The sequence below is a fragment of the Malania oleifera genome, chromosome 8, assembly GCF_029873635.1.
Source record: "Malania oleifera isolate guangnan ecotype guangnan chromosome 8, ASM2987363v1, whole genome shotgun sequence".
Lineage (NCBI taxonomy): Eukaryota > Viridiplantae > Streptophyta > Magnoliopsida > Santalales > Ximeniaceae > Malania > Malania oleifera.
In genome coordinates this window covers 78,620,608-78,640,827 of record NC_080424.1, presented here as the reverse complement: position 1 = coordinate 78,640,827, position 20,220 = coordinate 78,620,608, and the positions used below count along the sequence as shown (strand labels likewise).

At 36.0% G+C, this 20,220-nt stretch overlaps 1 pseudogene; it reads left to right on the top strand.

Annotated features, from left to right (window-relative positions):
• The first annotated feature begins 324 nt into the window (after window positions 1-324).
• On the top strand, window positions 325-19,874 carry LOC131162749 (receptor kinase-like protein Xa21; annotated as a pseudogene).
• Window positions 19,875-20,220: the final 346 nt, after the last annotated feature.

The following is a 20,220-nucleotide window of genomic DNA, read 5'->3' as shown; positions in this document are numbered from 1 at the left end:
AAATCGGCTATATGGCGGCTAATTACCGTACGCTGAGAGTGGCCGCCTCTATATATGGGGTGTGAAATATCACCAATATGAATCGGCTGGTCACCGAAGGTGTGTGCTACACCGTTTGTAGCAATGGATTCACAGTGGGCCTAGGTCATCGCAGCGTAGTTTGACACGTGGCAATGTAATCGGGGTGAGACTAGGTGACCTTGTGTAGTTGCGTATATAGCAATGGATTCACTATTGAGCCTGAGTCGTAGATCTTCATAGTTGCATGTGTAGAAACGTAACCCCTGTGAGACTAGGTGATCTTGTGTAGTTGCCTATGTAGCAATGGATGTACCATTGGGTCTTGATCGTCGCAACATAGTTGCGTATGTAGCAATGTAATCGCTGTGAGACGAGGTGACCTGGTGTAGTTGCGAACTAGTGTGACGACACTGACTGTATGTATGTACGTATGTATGTATGTATGTATGTATTTGGGTATCGTATGAACTGGAATGGGTTTTTGTGAAAATACTGGAACTGTATGGAAATGTACGGAACTGTTTTGAAACTGTACGAATTGTTTCAACTATATCGTATGTATAGTGTTATGAAGTATGTAAAATGACACTGGTATGCCACACACTGATATAACATGTTTTCTCCCTTACTGAGAGGTGTCTCATCCCGAATATATATACAAATGTTTTTCAGGTCCTTTGAGTAGCTGAAATTAGCATCCTAGCATCCAGAAGTGAGGGGTGTTTTTTAGCTACTACTAGTGCCTGATAGGTATGAGTTTTTGTAACCGGGTTGTCATGATGGTTTTTGTAAACGCCCGTAGTATATATGGGATTCGTAGGGATGTATGTCCTTGTATGGTATAGACTCTGGTATGATACAATTTATGTAAAAAAAACCGTATTCTGCTGCGTATTTTGGTGAGTATGGACAGTTGTATGTATGTATGTAGGGCATCCGTTCACTTTGCGGGGTTGGACCCTCTTTTTATATGGTATCATGTATGTTTTAATTGATACAGAAACAGGTTAGGCTACTTAAATTCACCCCTGGGTTCCATTTCTGGGTTCGGGGCATGACACCAATATTTTAAGCTACTATACATGTGATATACGTGTTTTTACAGATTTGCTAGATCATGCAATTTTAAATATTATTATAATTATACGACTCAGTCTCCACACACTAGTAATAGCATATTTCCACTTACTGAGCATCGTCTCACCCCATTACTTTACCATTTTCTAGTGAGCCAGTTAGGCGAGCAAATCAGGCTTGCGGGTAGAGAGTTGATTCGGTTACCCTGGTTGTAGGGTAAGTTTGTGACAGGGTTTTGTATTTTTGGGGTAGGTGATACTGAAGGGAGTTGTTTTATATGGCTATGGTCTAAATGTACTAAATTTTGGTATTGTATAGTATATATGGTTATATGACTTATGTATTCACTACGTAGGTATGGTTATGTATATATATTCTAAAAAAAAAAGAAACAAAATGGTGTAAATTTTGAGGACGTTGCAACACTCACCAATGTTATCTGTTCTCAGCTTCATGATTTTTAAACCAGTTTCATTTTCTACCATTGCTTTCCAAATTTTAAAATCATCAAAAACATCAAATTTATATTTCAGGAAGTAAACTCATACCTTCCGTGAATGATCGTCAATAAATGTCACAAAGTAATGCTTTCCACTTATGGATGAAATAGTCGTTGGTTCCCATACATCTAAATGGACTAGCTCAAGTCTCTCTTTCTTTGGGGTACTGATGTTCATCTGAAAACTGGCCCTTTTTAGTTTCCCAAATATGCAATCCTCACATGTGTCAATTTTCACCAACTGTAAATCACTCAACTTTCCCTTTAAGTGCATCACCGTAAGTCCCTTCTCACTTAGTTGTCCAAGTCGTTGATGCCATATGTTGCTATCATCATTTTCTGTAGCAACTGTAATAGGCATGCATGCATTAGGAGTTACATAAAAAGTACCACTTTTCTTACCTCGTGCAATCGTCAATGCACCCTTGGAAATCTTCCATTCATCACCAATGAAAGTTATATTATATCCTTCATCTGCCAGTTGACCAACTGAGATCAAGTTCTTCCTCAGGTCTGGAATATATCTGACATCTCTCAGCTTCCATACTGACCCATTCATCTTGATCTTCACTGTCCCCTTGCCGGCAATGTCATAAGGTTGATTATTGCCAACGTATACTTTACCGAAATCACCCAGTGTATACTCCTCTAGGCAATCTCTACTGCAAGTGGCATGGAATGAAGCTTCAGAGTCTAACACCCAAGACTCCTTTTTGCTCTCTAAAGAGCAAATCAACATATCATCATTTTCTGAAGCAACATTTGCTTCTGTCTTCGCCCTCGTCTTATATTCTTTCTTCAGATTTTGCACCGGTTCTTGTAATGGCCAGTTTTTCCACAGTTCCAGCACTCAATAATTTTTGTGCCCTAGGAACCTGTGTCCTGAGAGCCTATGGGATTTCATTTAGACTGCCTGGGCCTAGATTTGCCACGGTTGTTTGATCGTCCATGCTTGTTTCCTCTACCTCGACTTTCCATGTTCAAGGTTGAACTCGAAGTGAAACCATGGTTTGACTGCATTCTAATTTGTTCCGTCAAAATCATGTTGATGACCTCATCGTATACTAGCTTTGATTTCCCTATGGAGCTACTCATCGCAGTAACAATATGATTCCAATTTTTGAGCAACTGACTAAGAATCAATAGGGCACGAATCTCACTATCAAATGTAATCCCGACTGAAGCGAGTTGGTCCAACAACTCATTGAAACTATTCAAATGCCTGCTAAAACTTTCACCTGTAGACATGGTCATAGTAAATAACCTGTTCATAAGATGTACCTTATTAGCAGCTGACGACTGCTCGTATATATTAGAAAGCACATCCATAAGAGACTTGGTGGATGATATATGTTTGATATTAAATGCCACAGACTTTGACAATGTCATTCTGATAGCTCTGAGAGCTTTACAGTCATGCAACTCCCACTCATCCTCGTTCATAGATGTTGGCTTACCATTCAATGGTAAGTGCAACTCCTTTCCAAACAAGTAATCTTTAATCTACATCTTCAAGAAACCGAAATTGTTGTTGTTGAACATCTCGATCTTTGAGCTCTTTTTGTTCGACATCTTGATTTGCTGATCTAGAGATGGAATTAGCTCAAATATACAACACGATTGGATTCGGAACAATTGAAAACCTTAGAAATGGTTCGAAAAACAGACCCAAAATGATTCCAAAAAGCCCGATCAAAGATTTGGTCAAACTTGGTCAAATCTGGTCAACAGAATATTCCCAAACTTAACGAAATATTCCTGTTGTTACTTGACGCCATTACTGACATTGTTTGCTGACGTGGCAAGGTGTGAAGTCCACTGCTGACGTGGCACATTGGGGCCCACTTGCTGGCATATTTTGTGGATCCCACTGATGGCGTCGCGGGCGGCGGCTAACGAGGCGCTGACGCAGCGTTGACAAGATGCCGTTGACGTGGACGACTGATCGGGTCAGATCAAACCGGATACAGATCCAGATCTGGAGCGGGTTACTAGGTTGGGTCGAGGTGGTCGGGTGAGGAAGACACATGAGGCGTGTGCGGATGCATAGCCAACAAGTCACCGATGCGTGACGGCGCGTGAGAACATGGTCGACTACGATGAGGCGCGTGTTGGCGTGTGTGGTGTCGTTTGGGCTCCTTTCGAGCTCCGGTTTACACTGTTGGTTTCGTCTCGATGAGATTAATGTGATGGTGGTCTCAAAATTTAATTTCGAGCCACTTGATAGAGCTCTATTTTCGGTGAAAATCTTCAATCTGGCCTTCCTGCTCCAAACCAGGCTCTGATAAACTTGTTAGGACCCTGTGAGCAATAGACAAGCACTAAAAATTGGGAGACACCAGAAATTTACATCGTTCGGTCAAGATCGACCTATATCCACAGAGCACACTACAATTCACTATACAACCGAAATTACAATCTCTCAGACGCAGTGCTCTCTTCTCTCTTCCTCACTCCTCTACACTCTCTTCTTCCTTTCTGTTCTATATCTAGCTCTCAACAACTCCTCTATTTATAGATAGGTTGAGTAAATCACAATAAATAAAAATTGAGGAATTACATTTATCTACAATAAATGGCCGCAGATTACAGCTGCGGATGCATCTCTAGCTTGCATCTCCTGACTCCAGCTACCATGTCTCCAACTTGCGTCTCCTGCTCCAACTACACAACATAGTGCCCCACGGTTTTGGGAATCTCCCATTCCTGCAATCATACAACATTCAATTCAAGAAGCTCACTAGCTCAGGTTATGATGGTCTCGGTTTTATTGGTTCACTGAGAAATAGTTCCTGCCTCTCCTCCCTTGCTCTTGATGGGAATCGTCTGGAAGGTGTAATTCCAGAATCAAAAGGCAATCTTTCCAAGTTTCTAAGAAAATTATACATGGTACACAATCGTATTTATGGAAGAATTCTGGCCTCCATCAGTCAACTTAGTGGCCTGGCTATGCTAAATTTGAGCTTCAACTCCATCTCAGGCGATATACCAGTGGAGATTGGCCAATTGAAGGAACTGCAAACGCTGGGTTTGGCTGGAAATAAACTCTGGAAGGATACCAGATTCCTGGAGTAATCTTCAAAACCTAAATCATATTGATTTATCAGGTAATGAACTGGTGGGAAGGGTTTTGGGAATTTCCAAAAGATCCTGTCGATGGACTTGTCCAACAATAGGCTCAATGGAAGCATGCCAACTGAAATTGTGGCTATCCCAAGTTTAAGCACTCTTCTAAATCTCTCCAAGAATCAACTCAATGGACCTCTGCCGCAAGTTGGGATCCTAGAAAATGTCATTACAATCGACCTTTCCAACAACTATTTGTCTGGGAACATTCAATTGTTAACTGCATAAGCTTGGAAAAGCTGTTTATGGCCGAAAACATGCTCACAGGCCCCATACCCGCTTCTCTTGCGGCAGTGAAAGGTTTGGAGGTTTTAGACCTCTTCTTAAAAAAATTCTGTGTCTCAATTCCCGCTGAACTGCAGAATATAAATGGCATTCAATCACTAAACCTGTCCTTCAATGATCTTGAAGGAGAAGTTCCCAGAAGCGGGGTTTTCAGCAATCTCTCAAATGTTCACCCAGAAGGCAATCCCAAGCTTTGCTTCCATTATCTTGGCTGCAGGAATGGCAAAGGCCATGGAAGAAGACTAATCTCCGTTTCAACTATTATTGCTATGATAGCAATAATAGCACTTTGTCTTATTACTGGGTTTCTATTTTTTGTAAGGAAGAGAAGTGTTAAGTCCTTGGCATTGCCTGAATCACTCAAAGGGCAGTGCCAAATGATGTCATACATTTCAGCTAGCAAAACCTGGTTGGAAGTGGGAGTTTTGGGTCTGTATACAAAGGGGTTCTTAATGGAGTTGAGGTAGCAATTACGGTGCTTGACATAGAGAGGGCTGGTTCAAGGAAGAGTTTCATGGCCGAGTGCGAGGCACTAAGACATGTGAGGCACCGGAACCTTGTCAAACTCACAACTTCATGCTCCAGTCTGGACTCCAAGAATAATGAATTTTTGGGTCTGGCCTATGAGTTCTTGAGCTGTGGGAGCTTGGAAGATTGGATTAGAGGTAAAAGAAGGCATGAAAATGGAGAGGGTTTGAATGTGGTGTAGAGATTAAATGTGACAATTGATGTAGCATGTTTCATGGATTACCTGCACCATGGCAGTGAAGTTCCTGTGGTGCACTGTGATCTGAAGCCCAGCAATGTGCTTTTGGGCGAAGACAATCTGGTCTGCTAGGCTGCTGCTGCTGCAGAGAAGGGGCTCTCACCAATCTGGTCTTACCTCTACAAGTGGACTCAAAGGCTCCATAGGATATACCCCCTGGTCAGTTCTCAAACTACATTGTCTCTGAAAAGAAGTTCTTCCTTTATTTTTATTTTTTTCCTTCATTTTTGTTTTTGTTGGTAGCACTTTTCGTAGTTGAAGTCAATTTTTTTAATAGTTACGGTTTATGACAATTAATTCTATATAATTTTTTAAAAAAATTTAAGCCTAGTTTCTTAAGTAGAACCAGTTTACTAATTTATCTTCTAGTTGAATTGTTTTTTTAAAAGAAAAAATTTTGAGCTCACAAAAATAGTATTTTAAAAATATCATGAAAGAAAGAATGGCGTATAATTATTACGAATCAAGTGTCAAGTAAGGCAGAAAGAGAGCATGGTGCTTGCCACATGGGTCCATAATAATTACGAATTGTAATATTAAAGTCTTTTTTAAGAAAAAATATTATTAAAAATTGTCATTCTTCTTCAATTAGTAGTGTATATAAATATTCTATGTGTATTATCTTTTTTTTTAATGGTACAAAGGTAGAGTTATTGGGGGACAGGAGGAGAACTTGTTCCTCCGCGTTGTCTATGAGCTTGTTTTCTAAATATGAAACACAAGATAAATGGATCACATTCCTCATTGGTCACAAGTAATGGATAATAATTTAAAATTAAGAAATTATTTGGTATCATTTTCCTTTTTATGTTATGCAAAAATAAGTGATAACAATGGCTTTGGCGTTGCTAATTTTCTACCTATATCATTGGATTTCAAACGTTGTGACAAAAAACTTAATACTAAATTTATAGTTTTTGCTTATTGTGGTAATTATTCATTAACATGATTAATATGTTTAAACTACTAAATAAATTCCGGCCTATTAGTTTATGCTCTGTGGCTTATAAAATTATTTTCAAAATTATAATTTTTAGACTAACTGAGGTTATTAATAAGTTGGTCTCGCGTGAACAAGACGTTTTTATTCTTGGGCATAGTATTTTTGAAAATATTGCACTTGTTCAAGAAATGGTTCAGTCTTTGCACAAAAAAATCGCTAGCGGTAATGTAATGGTAAAACTCGATATGACTAAGGCTTATGACAGAGTGAATTGAAATTTTCTTCTAGAAGTTCTTAAGGCTTTTGGTTTCTCTAAGAGGTTTTGCAAGCTCATAAAAAATTGTGTGGAATCCCCTGATTTTCTGTTATGATGAACGGAACCTTTAAAGGGTTTTTTCAATCTATGAGAGGCTTGCGCCAAGGGGATCCACTCTCTTCTTATTTATTCATCATAATGGAGGAGGTTTTGATAAGGTTGTTTAAGAAAAACTATGAGACGAGTCGGATTGACCAATTTAATCATCCGATTGGGGCTCCATTGGTTTCGCATTTGTTATATGTGGATAATATTTTTATTTTTGCGAATGGTGAGAAGAGGCCTATTAGAAATTTAGTTTACATTCTGGAAATGTATGAGAAGTGGTCGGGTAAAAAAATTAGTAAGATAAAGTCAGCATTATTCCTTTCGAAATACATCACTTCTGCTCGGAAACGTGGTTTATTGAAAATCACGAGTTTCATGGAAGGTAAATTTCCAATTACATATTTGGGTGTGCCTTTGGTTTCTGGAAAATTGTCTTCCAGGACATTGGAGCCTCTTGTGGAGAAAATTAGAAAGAAAATTGTAGAGTGAAAATCTAAGTTGCCCTCACAAGGTAGAAGATTGATTTTATTAAGACATGTGTTGTCTAGCATGCTTATTCATTTGATGTTTGTTATTAAGGTTTTCTAGGTCACATATTCTCGCATTAACTCTCTTCTTTCTATTTTTTTATGGGAAGAGCTAAAAGGTGAAAGAAAGATTCATTAGCGCTCTTGGGGGAAAATTTGTAAACCTACCTCGGAAGTGGGTATGGGCCTGAGAGATCTTAAGGAAGTTCAAAAATCCCTTCTTATGAAATTTGTTTCAGATTGCTCACCTCTAACAATTTATGAGTAGGTTTTTTCAGGACTAAATATTGCAGAAATAATCATTTATTAATAAGGAAGGGGAGACCAAAAGACTCTCGGTTCTGGAAATCAATTATGACCATAATTCCAGAAGTTATGGATAATGTCAAAATTTTGGTGAGAGGTGGGAACTCTCTTTTTTTTGTTCAACAGGTGACTGTCATCAGACCCGTTATCTGTAAGCACTGAGGATATTTTGAACAAGAAACTGTATATTAAGGATTGCTGGCTAAAAAATAATTGGAACTCTGATTTATTACTGGAATTGGTTGGTGCTGATAAAACAATGGAAATTTTGCATCAGGTGCCGGCTGGTAAAAGTGGGAAGGATACTTTTGTTTGGAAGTCTGCCCCTGACGGTAATTTTTCTACAAAAATGGCTTGGGAGACAGTGAAGATCAGAAGTGATAATTTAGTGTGAAAATGACTGGTTTTGGCATTCTTTATTGCCCAGAAGAATCTTAATGTGTTTATGGAGAGTCTGGTTTAGATGCTTGAATGTAGATGATAGAATTCAGACTAAATGAATATCGATGGCTTCGGCTTGTGATTGCTGCGTTCAGAGAAGTCAGGAAAACATTGATTATATTCTTTATTTAGGTGAGGTGGCTTCAGAGGTTTGGTGTCGGGCTAGTGTGGTGTTGGGGATTCCTTTCCAAAGATCCCTTCCCTGGAAAAACTGAATGGAAAATTGGTTCCAATATGCTCAAAAATTGTCTATTAAAAGTATTTTAATCAGGCTAATTCTGTGTTTGATTAGATGGTGCTTCTAGAATCGAAGATGTAAAGCGAGAATGGAAAGAGTTTATCAAAGTGCATATTAGATGTGGAGAAGTGTTCAATTCTAGGTTAGTTTTATAACTGAGAGCACCAATTCTTTTCAAAAATGGAAGAAGTCGGACATTATGATTTTGAAAGAGTTTCAAATTAAGCATCAAAGAATTTGTGACAGGTCTGGAAAAATTGTTTCGTGGGTTAAACCTCTAGTAGGGTGGATAAAACTTAATTGTGATGAGAGTTTATTGGCCTTACAAGGCTTAATATTCCTTAATATCCTATTTTGATGCTAACAAACAAGTAGAACTTAACATGCTTTGTTTAAGTGATGTATTTTCAAGACTCAATGATGAATGCAAGGTTAAAGATTTAATGAAAACTTGTACTTCAAATAAGGATGATTATATCAAGCTTGAGGCATGGATTAGAACTTGAAGATCATTAGAGCATTGATATTAAAGAAAAAACTTCAAGAATAAAAGTTCAAGTGATCAACATGGAAAGTTCAAAGATCAATGAAGCTCAAAATCTGAATTAGTGATAAAATATCAAGTGAGATAAAGAATTGAAAGCTCACATCAAATTCAGGATCATTGAAGCTCACCAAAGAGAACTCAAAGCAAAGAAGAATCAAATGGTTCTTAGGACAAGTCTTTCTAAGTACTTCAAATATGGTTCAAATATGATTTTTCATTTTGAAACTCATTAGGCAAAGACATACTTAGAAACCTAAAGTTTTAAAGTCTTGGAACATACTTTTTCAAAGTTAAACAAGTTAATATTCCAAAATAAATTAAGCAATGAAGAGAGAAATTAAAAATGTCTTAAAATGAAAAATAACTGGTTGACAGAAGATTGTTTGTCTATGGACAACCGACTGGCATATTAAAGAACCTTAACTAAGTAAGATAGAAGCTTGACAGATGACTGTCAAGTACTTGACAGACGACTGCTAGTGGCAACTGAGACGACCGAGTATGTTTTGCCAGCCGACTACCACTCTTATGTATGTTGTTAAAAACTGAGTTGTTCAGTGACAGCCGACTGCCACCCTGATGACAGGAAACTGCCACCTTACTGTTTGTAAAATTTATACTTGAAACACTTGGACAACTAACTGCCAGAGATTACACAGTCGTCTAGCTCGCGACAGATTTCAAAATACTCAACGGATATATTTTTGAAATTTAAATTACTTGAGGCTCAAACTAATATAAAACTTAGACCCTAATCCAAGTAAACTTGGTAAACAAGTTAAATACCTTTCTACATCTATAAATACCCTCAAGTTACATTGATTTTATAACCTAGAGAACACCAAGAATTCAATTCAGCAATCAATTTTCTCTCAAGCATTCTGAAATTGCAAAAGCTCTCTATTGCTCACATCTTGCTGTAAATTGGCACGAAGTCTACTAAAGTCTTGCTGGTTTCTCACTGATATTGTGCTTCAACTATCAATTCTTTCATTCATTGAAAGAATCATATGGTGAAAAATTCCTAGAGCTTCAATCTGAATTTCGTATTGTGAATTTACTTTGAAGTATATTAGTTTTTGAATTGTTGTACTAATCAGCTCTTTGAGGAGCAAATTCTTTGTACACAAATATTCGATTTGTATTTTTGTAGATTGATGATTCCAAGGATTGATTGGATTGTTAGCTAAGTAATGGGATATTGCTTAGAGAGGCGGGCTCTAACCTAATTAAGGAGTGACCGAACGAGGGTACATCGTTTGGAGAGGCGGGCTCTAGCCTACTGAGGGAGTGTGTAAAGGTATTGTTCTGCAAGGTAAAAGAACAGGTTTAGTGAATCCTTTGGTGGTTTGCCAAAGGTGAGGACGTAGGCTGGGTATAAGCCGAACCTCGTAAAAATCTCGATCTCATTCTCTCTTCCCTGCTCTTTACTTTTCAGCAAAGTTTATAAATTGCGTGGATGCTTTATAAATCTCTAAATTCTGAATGTTTGGTTGTTAAATAGACCGGAAGATAATTTGTTTTGGGTTGGTCAATATTGATTACGGAAACTGAAAGGGACTACGTTGATTGATCATCCTTAACTTATTAAACTGAAAGTTTATTTAAAAGCTGAACATTGGGAAAAAGTGTGTTTGTAAATTTTGACACAAGGCTTATACATATACGGCAAGCTTTACATATTGATACAGGGTTATTGTTATAAGAATGAAGTGATTGGTTCAAATTCATATCCGTGGGGCTTATATAAACAAACAAATCATCTCAAGTTTTTACATTACCAAAGTGCTATATATTTTCCTCTTGGTTTGGTTGTTTACTTTCAAATTGTAGATAATTGGTTTGGTTACTTAGATGTTTACATAATTGTGTTGTTAATTGTATAAAAGAAATTAAGTTCTTGTGTGATTGATAAATTAAACAAACAAGTCAAGAATTGGTTAAAAGAAATAAAAGAAGTTTAAGGATTCTTAAAAGAAATTAAAAGAAAATTTTAAAATCCAATTCACCCTCCTCTTGGGACTACACCTTACTTTTCAGAGTTGTATGGGCAATCCGGGTACTTTAGGAAGTGGAGGAATTATTTGGGATTGCCATGCATGGCTTGACAAAAGTGGTTTTTTCAAGTTATTTTGAAAATGGTACGAATAATAGTACGAAATTAAAAGCAATCAAGGAAGGAAATCGCTTGTGCAAACGTTTGCATTATTTTAATGTGATTATTGAAAGTAACTCGCAAATTGTAGTTGATTGGCTTCGGAAAGGTAGATGTACTTTGTAGTATCTTTGGGATTTTTGGGAGGAGCTCGTGGTGGAGTTAGGAGTAGTGAACGTCATGGTGATGCATCAATATAGGGAAAGCAATGGTACGACTGATTTTCTTACTAAAGAAGGAGAAATGAGAAACAATGTAATTTACGAAAAACAACATCTTCTACCACGTTATCTGAAAGGTATTTTTCGGATGGATAGGTGGGGTTTCGTTTCCATTCATCGTTAGTTCAACTCTAGAGTTTTGTTTGGTGAATTTTGATTTGTTTTTTGTTGTACTTATGTTTTTATCTTCTTTGTTAATTATATTTAGTTTTGTTGTCCTGATTTGGTTGATTGTTAGTGTTGTTTTTGGGAGGGTTTTATTTTATTTTTCTATAATCTCCCTTTTGCTTATCTTGTAACCATGATATTCCTCCGCCAAAAGTAAGAGTATATTAATAAATAAATGGAGGTACTGCCCTCTTTTAGTAAAAAAAAAAAAAAAATACTAAATAAATTATAATGATTTTTATAATGACTAATGATAATTGGATTAGAAATCCCTAACTATAATTGAAATTCTTTTTTGTAACTACTAATATATATGTGTGTGCATGTGTGTATTAATATTTGCTCTCATTACAAAATTATTTATTTTATTAATGCAATTACACAATTATTCTTATTTATTTATTTATTTTATTAATATGAAATGTATAGTCTATTGATGACACTAAGTTTAGACTTTGAAATAGATTACTAAAAATTATTTATAGTTGAATTTAAAATAACAGATAAAAAGAGTTAACATCGCCATATTAAATAGAAAAAATTAAAAATAGAGTTATAGTATGTTGCAATAAATTAATAAAATTTAAGTACTTTTTAAACATTTGAGGGGGGGGAGGCTAATTATTTGTAGTGCCACAAGTTTTGATTATTATTTTAGAGAAATATTTTAATCCTTTGCTTAGAAGCATAGAGTTTGAGTGTAGGGTTTAAATTTGTGCGAAATCTAATGAAAACCAACACAATTTTGATATAAATTTTTCAAGCTCAACAAAATATCAAATTTAGAAACTGAAAACTCAATGTTCCAAAGCACAAGAAGCATTTACGAATTTGTAATTGGTTTTTCAATTTTTAGATTTATTATTATTACTTTTTGTATAAACATCGATTTTCTATTTTTATCTCAATAACAATTAATTTTTATCTCTTTATTTTTCTAGAAATGAAATTATTAAGATAATGAAGCCTATGCGGTTTTCTCAATTCGAGATTGAATTTGATTTTCTAATTTATTTTTTGATTAATCACATTAACTAAAGGTCGAGCATATATTCAATTGAACATTTTGTTCAATCAAGCCTTCTATTTATAATCATAACTGATGATCTAATTGGGATTGGAATATTTTAAAGAGAAATTGATATTGCACTATATAAGTTTTAATTTTTATAAATAATATTTCATTGATAAATCCTTTGTGTGTGTGTGTGTGTGTCTATATATATATATATATTTATTTATTTATACATTACACAATATTTAAATACCTTGTGGTAGGGGTGAGCATTCGGTCGATTCGATGAATTCGGTTGATTAATTGAATTAATTGAAAATTTTTAGTTAAAAAATCTCATTAACCAAATCAACTAAAATTTCATATTTAACCGAACTCAAAATCAATTGAATCGAAATTTGGTTAAATTTTTTAACTGATTTAATATTTTAGTGTATATATATATATATATATATATATATATATATATATATAAAAATAATCTAACCAATTCACACAAACTATTTCAAAAAAAAATAAAAGTGTGTATGTAAAACAATTACACCAATAAATAAACAATCACAACAAGATGAATGTAAACATATACGTGCGGAAATTTAAATGAGAAAAGGTAGAGAGAACGACATCGAGATTTTTACGAGGTTCGGCTATGCCCGCCTACGTCCTCACCTTGAGTGTCGCGACGTTCCCGGACGCGAACTTGGGACGACTCGAAAAAGATGATGATTAAGTGTGTGGTTTTAAAAATGTGATTTTCATGAAAGAATGATGTGTGTATATAAATTTCTGAATCAAATATTGTATATTCAATAATTAATTTTCTGAAAATACCTGACTTAATCTATCCCCTTACCTGTTTCCTGATAAACTTGTTGAAAAACCCTAAACCACGCCCTCGACTTTCAGAACTCCAAACCTTGAAATCGCATTATCCCTAGTTCAATTAACTCAACCCCAATATATTTATCATCTAACACATTCCCTGAGTCCACATAACCCACATAATCATTTAAACCCTAAAATAACTTACTTACCCTGATTTTGGAGTGGTGCCCAAGGATTCCAAATCAACAATCCGCTTTGGTCAACTTACAGAGAATCACCTCTAGATCATCATGATGGTTCCTGATAATCAATATGGGCTAAAATAGAGCTGAAATCAAAGAGATATGGGGGAGGAGCCGAACCTAGAGAGAGAGAGAGAGAGAGAGAGAGAGAGAGAGAGAGAGAGAGAGAGAGAGAGAGAGAGAGAGAAAGAGAGGAGTTTCTCGCTGAAAAATCTGACTTTTAACATATATATAGACTGCTGGCCGCGTGTCTTTGTCGACAAGACATGTGTACATGTCAATGAACCATAGAAGGGCGTTCGTCGACAAAGATAATGAGTTTGTCGACAAACCGTTAATGGCTTGAATTCTTAGCTCTCAGTATATCCTCGTCAACGAGACACGTATACTCATCGACGAGACCAAGAAGGATCTTCGTCGACGAAACCAATAGGTTTGTCGATGAGTCCTTGCTGATGCCCCTTTTTTATAATTCCCTTTTTTTTCTTTTTCTTTCCTTTTTATTTATCATTTTCATTTATTATATTTCCGAGTCTCTACATTCTTTGTTAGTGATTCGATTTTGGGAGTTTCAGGTTAGGATTCTGGTTTCAATGGTGAAGACGAATCAACTCATCTTCACCCAATGGGTGAGTGGGTGAGTGAGAGAGGGCTGACTCATGCGAGTCAACCCGGGTGAGTTGCGTGAACTCGAGTGAACCCGAGCGAGCCATGTGGGCTCTGTCAAGTATGGGTCACATGAGGGTTTTGGTTAAGACTGATTTTAGGCCCGGGGGAATATTTCTGTTTAGGCTTGAGGTATTTTGAAATGGGTATGTTTGTTTTAACATGGGCTATTGGGCTACGGTTAGGAGTTTACAGAAAATGGGTTGGGGTCATTTTTGAGAAATGGGCTTTGGTCTTAACAGGGAAATGGGTCAGGAAATTTTTTTCAAAAAAAGAACTGGGCCAAGGGATGTTTTTAAAAACTGGTTGGGCTTTAGTTTTAAAAGGGAACTGTGCCAGGGGATGTTTTAAAAACGGGTTGGGCTTTTGGTCTTTGAAAATAGGTTCGGTTGGATTTCTTATAGCAAGCTCTGGGCTGGGGGGTATTTTAAATGTTGAATTGGGTCGGGAAATTTTTGAATGGGAACCAGGCCTCAGTTAAGCTTTGAAAACAGGCCCAGGGGTTAGTTTTAAAAACAATGGACCTTAGGGAATCTTAAAATGGGCTTGGGGCATTCAGACAATTTGGGCCTGATTTAAAACATTTTATGGGCTTGAGTTAAAACATTCTAACGGGCTTAAGTGTCAGGTCCAAACAGGGTTCGGATCCAGGTTGTGATTCGAAGCTGGTTAAGATCTTGGTCCAATTTTGGGTTCAAAGGGCTCGGGTTTCCCTCATGCTCAGTTGGATATCAGGTTTGAGTGTGAACCTGGATCTTCAGAAGGATCATACCTGCACTTAAACTCACACACAATTTATATGAATTGAACAAACCAAAAGTGAGTGTTCCGTATTCTACCTTTCCTTCTCACTCCTCCTTTCTTCTTTTCCGGACTGTGTGTGTGTCTGGCTCTCTGATTCCCTTTCTAAATTTTGTAATTCAACACCTTTGCTCCTGTGTCTTTGAACCTCAGTGATTCAAATCTCTTTCTCCGCTTTCCACAATGTATAGTGTAGAGCTTCTCTCAATTTCTCATTTTGATTCTTCTCTCAAATTCTGTAGAGCCTCCCCTTTCTAACTCTTCCCCTCTCTCGTTCAGTAGGGTTTTCTTACGCGTTTCTATCTGTGGTGTGGTGCATTGGGCGAGCCTTCCTATTTATAGGGAGCTGGGGTGACCTTCTTGGCACCAAAATCCCTTGCTAACTGATTTCCCCACCAACAGACCTCGCAGGGAATACTTTTATTCTTTGCATGTGTGATTCTCTACTAACTTCATTTTATTTTATTTTTGAATTTCATTTACTAACCAATATGGAATTTCCCTTTGTGCGCAGGTGATCTTGGCCAGGTGGCATCTCAGGGATGGAGGGCAGGGCATCTGCACTTTTGTTTATTATTTTTATTTCCTTGTAATTTTTTCTTCACTGCACTATGATGCACCCCCGATTCCCCTTTCCTACAACTTTTGTTTGTACCAATTTAGGCACTTAGGCATTTTATTTTCCATGTATGTATGTACCCCTCCCCTTTTTCTTTGTATTACAGCAATCCTTGTAACATCACCCTCTATTCTGTACATTCTGTTTCCCTGTACACTTTTCCTGATTTTTTGCTTTCCTGTATTTTTATTTTCCCGTACCAGATATACCCCCCCATGCAACTTCCATTTGTGCTCTCATTACTGCGATTTGGGACACATGCCCTCCATTCTCAATAAAATGTGATCATACGTTTTTTTCAATTGAAAAAAAAAATAAAAATCCCCCCTTGGTAATAAAACAGGACCTTAAGACTAGACCAAAACCCAGTTTTTAAATTAAAAGTCTAAATATCAAAATTTGAAAAACCTAATTCAAAAATTTGAGGGACCTAATCTAAGACCTAAAGGTTCGACTCGAAATTGAGAAACCCAATTTCCAAAATGAAAAGAATAAAAGGACTCAACTTAAGAACCTCAATCAAAAATTGAAATTAACATTCATTCGAAATATCGGGACTTATTTTAAAAAAAGGCTCAGTTTAAGAATGACTGACATCTGGACTTGACTTTAAAAATACACGGTTTATCTCACAGCTTAATAAAAGAGGTTTATTTTGGAATTATGGGACTTCAAAAATTTCCTTTGAATACAGGGACTCAAAATAGAAACTCTTTTTTTTAAAAAAAAATAATTGGGACTCTAAAAACGAGAATCGAATTTCGAAAAGGACTCAATAAAATAAATCGGGACTCCAATCGGACTTAAGGTTAGCTTTACTATGCCAGCTCTTTCTAGGTGAGCCTGGTTAAAGTTAGGGTGTCGACATTGAGCAAAGCACCCAAGGAATCCACTATACCACTCCTTAAAAACTAGGCGGAGCCACTCGGTACACCAGTCCTTATGGGTGGACCAACCTCTCCAAGCAATACCCCACGCTCGGTCCACTCCTTATAGGTGAAGCCACATCTCTAAACGATTTCCCCTCATTTGGCCCACTCCTTTTAGGCGAAGCCGCCTCTCCAAGTGATATCCCCTCACTCGGCCACGATTCACAACCTAAACCGTAAAGGCAATGATTTGAAAATAATTTTCATACAATAAAATGCTTCTTAAATAAGCTGATTTGTACAATGAAAAATATATCTATATGCACTCTCAAATGATTTAAATTTGAAGCTCGATAGAGTATAGAGATTTCTCTCAAAAATATTTTGCAAGAAAGAGTGAGAGTATGGAAATGATTTTTCTCAAATGATCTTTGATATATCAAATAGTGAGAAGCTTTTCAAGCAAGTATATATGAGTAAATATATGCTCAAAGCTCTCTTAAATAACCCAAGGATTTTCTTCAAAAAGGTTTTTCAAAATGAAACTAGGAGAAGTTAGGGTTTTTCTCTTAAAAATATTTTTGCAAAAGAATAAGAAATATGAAAATGATTTCTTCAAGACTAACCTTAAAATTTCAAGAACAATAAGCTCTTCAAGCAAGATATATGAGTTGAATATATGCTCAAACCTTTCTTGAATAATCCGAAAAGATTTCCCCTAAAAGGATTTTCCAAAAGAAAAAGTAGGAGAAAATATGAACTTAAACTTCAAAATGGATTTCAAATAGGAGTAAGAATAAAAGAATATGCAAGTAGGCTTGCCAAATGATTTTTTTAACTTGTTCAAGTGTTTGGGTAAGATATTTATAGACAAATTGGAGATATAGCCCTTTTATGGCCATTGGGGTGTTGTATTATAATTCATTTTGAAAACTAGCCATTGTTCGGCCGTTTCTATGCCTTTCTTAAGAGGTTGCGAATACCTTTTAGTATTTCAGGCATAACTTTTTCTAAAAAATTTCAAATTGAACATTCTTAATATCTACAGAAAGTTAAGAGAACAACTTTCATGTTGAACAATTTTTAAGATAAGAAGTGATTGATTAAAAAAATTGCTCATCATGAAGGCGAACAGAAATATGAAGGCAATTTTCTACTGTGGACACCTTTTAGTATTTTGGACATTACTTTTTCTAAAAAGCTCCAAATGGAACATTCTTTGTATCAAAAGAAAGCTAAGAGGAAATCCCACGATGTTTGTGTTAAACAAGTTTTTAGATGAGAACATAATGATAAAAAAAAGTGTTCATCAATGCGACGGAAGAAACATGAAGGGGTTTTTGAAAAATTTGTTTTGGAGTTTTTCATTTCAAAAATAATTTTTACACTTGAAATAATTTTTGCACATTTGTAAAATGATTTTCCATGAAATATAGAGTGCCAAAAGTTAGTCTAAGGTTATATGATAGCTTCAATTCAAATCAAATAAGACATGCATGCACAATTGGAAACCTACAAGCATTACAACTAAAAAATACAAGTCTTCTAACTTTGCTCTTTGGTATTCCATGAAAATGCCAAATGATGTGCTCGATTTAGATGCTTCATGGCTTCCATTTTGCATCAGTCATCTGTACTTTCTGAAACTTAACCCTGTTCATAAACTGGACGCACAAATGAAATGCCGTGATTTGTCATTATCAAAACGGGATAGGACTCAAAAAGTCAACAATTACTTATTGTTAATTTATATTATTCGGTTAATTCGATTACCGAATTTACCAAACCCAAAAATCGAACCGAAAATCGAAAATCGAAATGCATCGAAAATGAAAATTGAACGAATAAATTTTTAACCGAACTGAACCGACTAAATTTACTCAGTTAATTCAATTAATTTGATTTTAACCGAATTATGCTCACCCTACTTGTACATAGCCTAGGGTCCACTAATACAGATGCACATATGTATACAATATTCAACAAGTTACATTTTGGGCGGAGGGGTGAGGATAGTTTTCTACTTTTTTAAAAATAAAAATAAAAATAGAATGTAAGTGTTGTGACAAAAATTGAAAACCAAGATTTTGCATTTTCAATTGTTTTGACAAGCGTTCACATTATTTTGATATCTAGAATTTTTATGGCTTAAGTATTTCTATTCACAATTTTTTAATAAAAAAATTCAAATAAGATGGCTTTGTGAATTAAAAATAAAATTAAATAATTATTCATAAAATTTCTGAAATTAAAAAAAATAAAAATAATTCAAAAATAGTTGTATCATTTTTAAATTATCATGCACAATGTGATTATTCTAAGAGTACTACAGAGCGAGTCTAAATTATTATTATTACAAAGTAAAATAGTAGTAATTGACTTTTATTTTTATTATAATATTTTATATTTGTATTCCTTTACATTTTCATTATTGTAATTATATTTCAAAACCTTATTCGATACAAGGATAAAAAATAAATACATATTCCTTTTTTGATTTCGTTTTCATAATTTACTAAACCCCAAAAATTCTCTCTTTATATTTATTTCCTAATATCATAAAATTATCTAATAAAAATTTAATTTTAATCCCACAACTCGGAATAATATTGTGGTAATGAATAAATTTTAAGAGACGTAAGAAAGAATTTGATTTTGTTATCGAAATTTTATAAATAAAACAAAAAAATGGTTAATTAATTAATTAGATAATAAATGAATAAAAATATTTTGGTGTTGTTTGGTGTGGATGAACTAAGATATAAACAGATGGGGATGCAGAGTATGGGATGGGAGACGAAGCTTCTGCTGCTGGCGATATGTACAGCTATCCGGTTTTGCTGTTGGAGCTGTTTACTGGTGAAAGCCCAACGGCCCCAACCTCATGAAGGCTTTGTGGAAGGCCTCAGTCTCAGCAAATGGGTCGAGTGGGCTTTTCCCCACGACGTGGCCCGAGTGCTGGATCCGGAGCTGCACCTGTTAATGGGCCTTCTCAATGACGGCCATGAAATCAGCCCAGAGGCCCAGCTTCACAGAATGGTAATGGTTCTCGAAGTAGGGCTGTCCTGCACGGTGGACTCGCCCGATGGCCGCATCATCATAAGGGAAGCTCTTCACAAACTCAACGCTGCTAAAGAAGCTCTCCTAAAATGAAACCAAGTCCATAATTAGGGGTGGCAAATGGGGTTCATGGGTTGGGTTCGGCGCAGGTCGAGAATGGGTCAGGTCATAAACGGGTTGAGATTAAACGGGTCACAGCCATATAAATCCCAATCCGCATGTTTATTAAATGGGATTATACATTTAAAAATAATTTAATTATTTTAAAATTCAGAGATCGTCTCTTGGACCTCTCAGTTTATGCCTGAAGGGTTAAGATTGAGGAAGAAGAAGATGGGGTAGGCCTCGCCACTCAGCAGTCTCGAAGAACTGAAAAAGTCCCAAAACCCCCAAATCCCCAAGACCTTGCTAGAAATCCATGGATGGGTTGAGGAAGAAT